We start from the raw sequence: 7,365 nt of genomic DNA on the forward strand, positions 1-7,365 counted from the left end.
CTTAAAACAAACGCGTTTGTCCGCCCCCCGAACAAAGCTTGTCTAGGCTTTAGCGGTGATGGGAATTTAGCTTTTTTGATGAATTCGCCCGTCGCCGCGTCTAACTTTTTCATTCGCAACCATTCGTGCTCCCACATAATTACAAGTTGCAAATTCGGTTTAAGACGTAGTTCTCGAATTTTCTTTTGGGTGGCATCGAACCTTTCCTGAAAGGGGCGTTTTGTCGTCGGACATATTTTAGCAAGATCGAAGCATTCTGAACAACCGTGGTGATAGCATCCAAAATATTCATACACTATACGCACACCTCCAACCTCTCTATAACCGTCTACAAAGAAGTTGTCTATTTTGACTTCCCCGCCGTTTAAAGCGTGTCTGATGTGAACATTTTGACTGTGCATGACCCACAGCAAATATTGGATAGCGTCTTGCGAGAAAGCTTTATATTGGTTCGTGTAGTTGTCTGCAGGTGTAATGGCCAGTGTTTGAGGCTTCAGGAATCTTGTGCGGAACACACTCATGCAGGCTGAGGCGATTGTCACAGCGTTGAAGGGGTCACAACCTGTAGCTTCGAAAAACTCCCCCCTAAATGTCTCACCACCCTGGAATAACAAGTTCACGTCATTCTTACAGTAGGCTACAGCCTGCTGGGCAAAATCAAACGACCCCATACTGTTTTTGTCATACCATTCGTAGAACTTTGCACGCTCTGAGGGGGCCAGGCGTTCAACATCGTAAGACGAAGGCTCGGGATAAGACCCTACATAATTCAGATGAGCCAACGAGCTGAATTTGTGTGGAAAGTACCCCTTTGATTTGTCTTCAAACCCTAGGGCCTTTGGGATCGCACTTAGCGCCATGGTCAGAAATGAGAGCGAGTCTATGTATCGCGATTTGAAATCAACATCCACAAAAGAGAGAACCTTACTCCCTTGCATTATAATGTCAAATTTGACACCCAGATCGATCATTCTGTTGAGTAAAATGTAGGAATCAAAACCTCTAGCATTATGTGCTACAAAAGTCGAACCTTTGAAACGAGGGTTTCTGAAAAAACTAACAAAACCGTCGACACAATCGGTACCAAACCAATGCTTCTCCATACTATTCGATTTACAACAAACAAGAAAGGGTTTGAGTGACCCGTCTTCATCTACATAGGTTTCAAAATCGTAGTATATTACATTTCTACAAGGAGGCTGTGCTTTTAGAGGTTGGATGTAACACAGATGAGGATCAAGCATTGTATCTCCCCTCAACTCGTCACCGCACACCGCACATTTTTTAGCGAGGCAATGATGCTTGACACGACTAGCACCTGGTTTCACATAATATTGCAAGCCGCATTGCATGCATTTTTTATATGTGTCACAGTTAGTTTTGAGGATGTCTGACCTTCTCGCCTTGCGCGGCTCTTTATGTTTGATAAAACACTCGTCATTATAACAAGTCTTATTACAATCAGGACAGATTACACGTTTAAAGGGTAGCTGTTTACATCTCGCATCAAGACACACGTGACAGTGCCCCGGGCACCGATGCTGCTCCCAATTCTCGTGACCTTTGAAGCAGTGTCTACAGAAATATGTATGACCTACAAACCCCTCAATGGATTTAACGCCGTAGAAATGATTCTCTAGTAAAAGGATAAACAAAATATCATCGGCTGATTTGGGGTAGCGAGTCTCAAAAAAAGTCATAGGACGGCAGTCGGCTTTTCTGTACATTACAACTATCTTTCTTTTGAGGGCTTTCTCGAATTTGTGTACATCAGCCAGACTTACAGCTGTGTGACAGTTCAAACCTACACTCTCTTGTAAGAGCCGAGCCTGCTGTGTGGCCTGCTTTGTTGTTAGCGAGCTGTTTAGCAGATGTGCTAACGCGAGAGCAAAGCATAGATTGTTGTCTTTGTTAAGAGTCATGTACAAATGTCGTTTTTTTCTCTTTAATATTTCTACATTAGTGGATTGTATCAGTTTGCGACGCATACCTCCACGCAAAGGCTTGAATATTTGTACCACTAATTCTAAACCTTCATCGAGCATAAGTTCTGTGTTAGACTGTGCTAAACGCTCTAGCATACTTTGTACATGCTCCCTCATAGAGTCTATATCAGTCATTTGCTGGTAGGTATGTGCTCTTTCGTCACCACCCCCCACAATCTCAATCTGAATTGCATCCCCCGTTTGTGCAATGTCATCTACCTCCTCCAAAACACCTTCGATGTTATTTTCGATATGCATGTAAAAAGAAGCAAAATCCCTGCTACCCGATTGCATGGGGGGATTTATACGTCTCCGCACTTCAACATTATTGAAATGGGGTCTGTTAACTACAGCCGAGCCACCTTGTTGAACACGGCTTAGAGGCTGAGAGGTAGCGACAGGTTCCGAGCCTGCGGGTTGAACACGACTCAGCGGCTGAGAGGTAGCGTCAGGTTGCTGAAACGCCGTATGTTGAGACGGCGCTATGTCGCCCCCAATTTGATGATCAATTATTACAGCGCAGTTGTTAGGCTGTTGGCGAGTTTGTAGGCACGGCGCTATGTCGCTACCATCAATACACGCCAAGGGTTCAACGCACATGTCATCAATTATTTCATCATTCAACACAGACTGATTATCGTGAGTCGGGTCAGGCGGCTGTACATTTAACTCGTTGATAATGTCAATCAGTTGAGCCGGTATGTTAGGACTGAGACAACGTACACTCTCATACGTGTGGTTATTTAATTCAGTTATCAAGTTTAACAATTGTGAAGAAATGTGTGTAGGACTTTGGCTACCTTCGTTGACACTTTGATTATTAAGACCCTCTACCACACTTTGTAAATGATTAGGCACATCGGGGCTGAGGGCACTCTGCTCACCCGATACCACCGCATTTACACCCTCTAGAGCAGATAGCAGGTGTGATGTTAATTCTGATATTTGACTCCTATACGCACCATCCGATAACATTTCAATATCGTTGTTAATTGTCAAGATTTGTTGATCTAGTTCAGGGGTATCACAAAATCTCTGCCTTGTACCTGATTCATGATTTGTTTCATCGGTTTCAAAATCTATTTCAACAATGCTTGTTATGACGTCTGCCTCAGTTGGCGTGAGTTTAGGGTCAGACATTGCCTTTTTATTTTAAACTATCGATGTTTCAATTGCAGATGTCAATGTCTGTATTACTTTGAGACAAGAGCGAAGTTGCTGTCTGTAAATACATTCACCGTCACACGCATGAGACCTTGAATCTTTCAGACGCCTCTCTCTCACACGGAAGGATGGGTGGGGGTTGTGTGTGAGCCTGCTCCTTCTTCGACCCCTCCTACTCCGAGTCATCTGACGCCTCGAAGGTTGAGCAGCCTGTGGTTGGCTGTCAATAGCGCCTGAAGTATACAGAAGAAACAATGTTATAACATAAATATATGATAGAAAAAATAATATATATATATATATATATATACATATAAAACAAAATTCGACATACCTTCAATTTCTTTTAACGATTCGCGAGTTTGGTTCAACTCCTCGTACTTAATATTCGCAAGCTCTGCGTCCGTCACGTGACCCGCTGACACGTCATCCGCTTTTTGAGCAAAGAGCCGATTCTGTCGGTCTTCAAATGCTCTTAAAAGATGCGGAGCTGAGCCCTCGTCAGACGATTCTCCCAACACATCCGACACGTTTGAAGCAGGCTCTTTGTAACCTTCGCGACCTGTGTCACCCAGACCGTTTTTCTGGATGTCTTGCTCCGCTGCACCTACCAGATCTAACATACATACATAAGTTAAACATTTTAAGATCAACGTATTAATATTAACTAACATAAATGAATGTGTGATTCACCGTAATCCGTCTGCGTTAAGTAGACTCCACTGAAGTCATCATTTAACCGCGCTTTTTTTGTTGAGAAAAACAATAACATCACATTTCTGATGGAGAAAATAACAGAATAATGTAAACACATAATAAAACTCACGAGCATTGTGGACGTCCGCATAGACGATAATATCTATGTACAAAAAAAAACATACGTCATAAATACAATCGCATTATAACAGAAAAGTTTATTTTTAGGAAAAAAAAACAACCTACCTTTCACCATTGCTTTTAAAAGATCCGCAGAGCGTAGAGACCGACTTGAGGTGGTTTGAGCTTTGTAAAGGCCTTTTCTGACTGTTTAAACACTTGCACATCTATATATCCAGATACTTTCCCGCCCTAAAGAACATTCTGACCTGAAGACCCCTCATCGTACCCCCACCCCATTTTTAAACTCCATTTTCTCCTCCATACACAAAATTGGACTGAGGACCAGCTAATTTCATCCCTCGGAAGGTAAGATTCATTTTTTCACCTCATACTATTATTAAAAGCTTTTTTAAACTGAAACATACCACCAAAAATATATATATGTTTCATAAAACGCATGGGGCCCACACAAACATCCACACACACACACACATCCCACAGATACAGATACACGCGGCTAGGTCATAAAAAAAAACGCATGGGGCCCACACAGACATCCACACACACACACACATCCCACAGATACACGCGGCGAGGTCATAAAAAAAAAAAAAAATCTCACACGCGGCAGGGTCATACACCCCCCAACAATCTTAAGATCCAAAACATGTACAGACATATTCCCACCATCAAATAATTTAACTCAGCCACATACACACACATACAACCCAGATACAGACACACGCGGTAAAGAGCCGCGCAAGGTGAGAAGGTCAGACACTCCCAACAATCTTAAGACCCTAAACATGTACAGACATATTCCCACCACCAAAAAATAAACAAAACAAGTTTTACAGATGATATAACACACATGTTCAGACTTACCCCCATCCAAAAAACAAAACAAAACAAGATTTACACTCATCCTGAGATAAATAAACTTACACACCTTACCACTCCTATCTCAGGATGAAAGTGAATGAAACACTTAAACACCCCCTACAGGACGAGGGAGGAAGCAGCAGCTCATAACATTTTTGACTTTCAACCACACACACCCACCACACAGCCACATACACATTCATACCAAACTCAAACCCTAACCCTAACCCACAATTCAACATTTAAATAAATAACAACCTAACCCTATAACCTATGACCTCCCTATGACCTCTATAAACTCTATGACCTCAATAACTCTTTTTTTTAAAAAAAAAAAAAAAAAAAAAAAAAAAAATTTAATACTTTTTTATTAAGGTCATAAATCACTACTCCATCAAACTTTGTCATAAGGGCCACCTACCATTCTCTCAGCCGCTCGGCTTCACTCTCTCACAAGACCCGCCTGGAGCTCCCCGGCCCACCCCTGGTACCTCAACTACCGAGGCCAGCCGCTCGACCAGGCCGGCCCAGAGTTCCAGCCGCTCGGCTTCACTCTCTCACAAGCCCCGCCTGGAGCTCCCCGGCCCACCCCTGGTACCTCAACTACCGAGGCCTCACGCTCGACCACGCCGGCGCAGAGTTCCAGCCGCTCGGATAAGCTCTGTCACTCACCCGCCGCGCAGCCACCGGTAACGGGGAAATGTCGCCGCCTGGCGGACACGCCGTTGTAAATGAATGGGCTTTCGCACTTAGTGCAATTTTCGCCAACTCTCTGACTGGAGCTATGGAAGTATGGAGCTATGGAGCCACCAGCCACCCAGGCTGGAGCTATGGAGCTCTGGAGGTATGGAGCTCTGGTGCTATGGAAGTATGGAGCTATGGAGCTATGGAGCTATGGAGCTATGGAGCCCTGGAGCCCTGGAGCTATGGAGCCCTGGAGCTATGGAGCTATGGAGCCCTGGAGCTATGGAGCTATGGAGCTCTGGTGCTATGGAGCTATGGAGCTCTGGTGCTATGGAGCTATGGAGCTCTGGTGCTATGGAGCTATGGAGCTCTGGTGCTATGGAGCTATGGAGCTCTGGTGCTATGGAGCTATGGAGCTCTGGTGCTATGGAGCTATGGAGCTATGGAGCTCTGGTGCTATGGAGCTATGGAGCTCTGGTGCTATGGAGCTATGGAGCTCTGGTGCTATGGAGCTATGGAGCTCTGGTGCTATGGAGCTCTGGTGCTATGGAGCTATGGAGCTCTGGTGCTATGGAGCTCTGGAGCTCTGGAGGTATGGAGCTATGGAGCTATGGAGCCACCAGCCAGCACCCTCCGTGGCTGGATCAATGGAAGTGTTTTAGGTACCAGGCAGCCAAAGGGCCGAGGCCTCACGCTCGACCACGCCGGCGCAGAGTTCCAGCCGCTCGGATAAGCTCTGTCACTCACCCGCCGCGCAGCCACCGGTAACGGGGAAATGTCGCCGCCTTGTGGACACGCCGTTGTAAATGAATGGGCTTTCGCACTTAGTGCAATTTTAGCACACTCTCTGACTGGAGCTATGGAAGTATGGAGCTATGGAGCCACCAGCCACCCAGGCTGGAGCTATGGAGCTATGGAGCTCTGGTGCTATGGAGCTATGGAGCTCTGGTGCTATGGAGCTATGGAGCTCTGGTGCTATGGAGCTATGGAGCTCTGGTGCTATGGAGCTATGGAGCTCTGGTGCTATGGAGCTATGGAGCTCTGGTGCTATGGAGCTATGGAGCTCTGGTGCTATGGAGCTATGGAGCTCTGGTGCTATGGAGCTATGGAGCTCTGGTGCTATGGAGCTATGGAGCTCTGGTGCTATGGAGCTATGGAGCTCTGGTGCTATGGAGCTATGGAGCTCTGGTGCTATGGAGCTATGGAGCTCTGGTGCTATGGAGCTATGGAGCTCTGGAGGTATGGAGCTATGGAGGTATGGAGCTCTGGTGCTATGGAGCTATGGAGCTCTGGTGCTATGGAGCTATGGAGCTCTGGTGCTATGGAGCTATGGAGCTCTGGTGCTATGGAGCTATGGAGCTCTGGTGCTATGGAGCTATGGAGCTATGGAGCCACCAGCCAGCACCCTCCGTGGCTGGATCAATGGAAGTGTTTTAGGTACCAGGCAGCCAAAGGGCCGGGGCCTCACGCTCGACCACGCCGGCGCAGAGTTCCAGCCGCTCGGATAAGCTCTGTCACTCACCCGCCGCGCAGCCACCGGTAACGGGGAAATGTCGCCGCCTGGCGGACACGCCGTTGTAAATGAATGGGCTTTCGCACTTAGTGCAATTTTCGCCAACTCTCTGACTGGAGCTATGGAAGTATGGAGCTATGGAGCCACCAGCCACCCAGGCTGGAGCTATGGAGCTCTGGAGGTATGGAGCTATGGAGCCCTGGAGCTATGGAGCTATGGAGCCCTGGAGCTATGGAGCCCTGGAGCTATGGAGCTATGGAGCTCTGGTGCTATGGAGCTATGGAGCTCTGGTGCTATGGAGCTATGGAGCTCTGGTGC

Source organism: Syngnathus leptorhynchus, unplaced genomic scaffold (genome assembly GCF_054491065.1).
Source record: "Syngnathus leptorhynchus isolate UIUO unplaced genomic scaffold, UIUO_Slep HiC_scaffold_60, whole genome shotgun sequence".
Taxonomy (NCBI): domain Eukaryota; kingdom Metazoa; phylum Chordata; class Actinopteri; order Syngnathiformes; family Syngnathidae; genus Syngnathus; species Syngnathus leptorhynchus.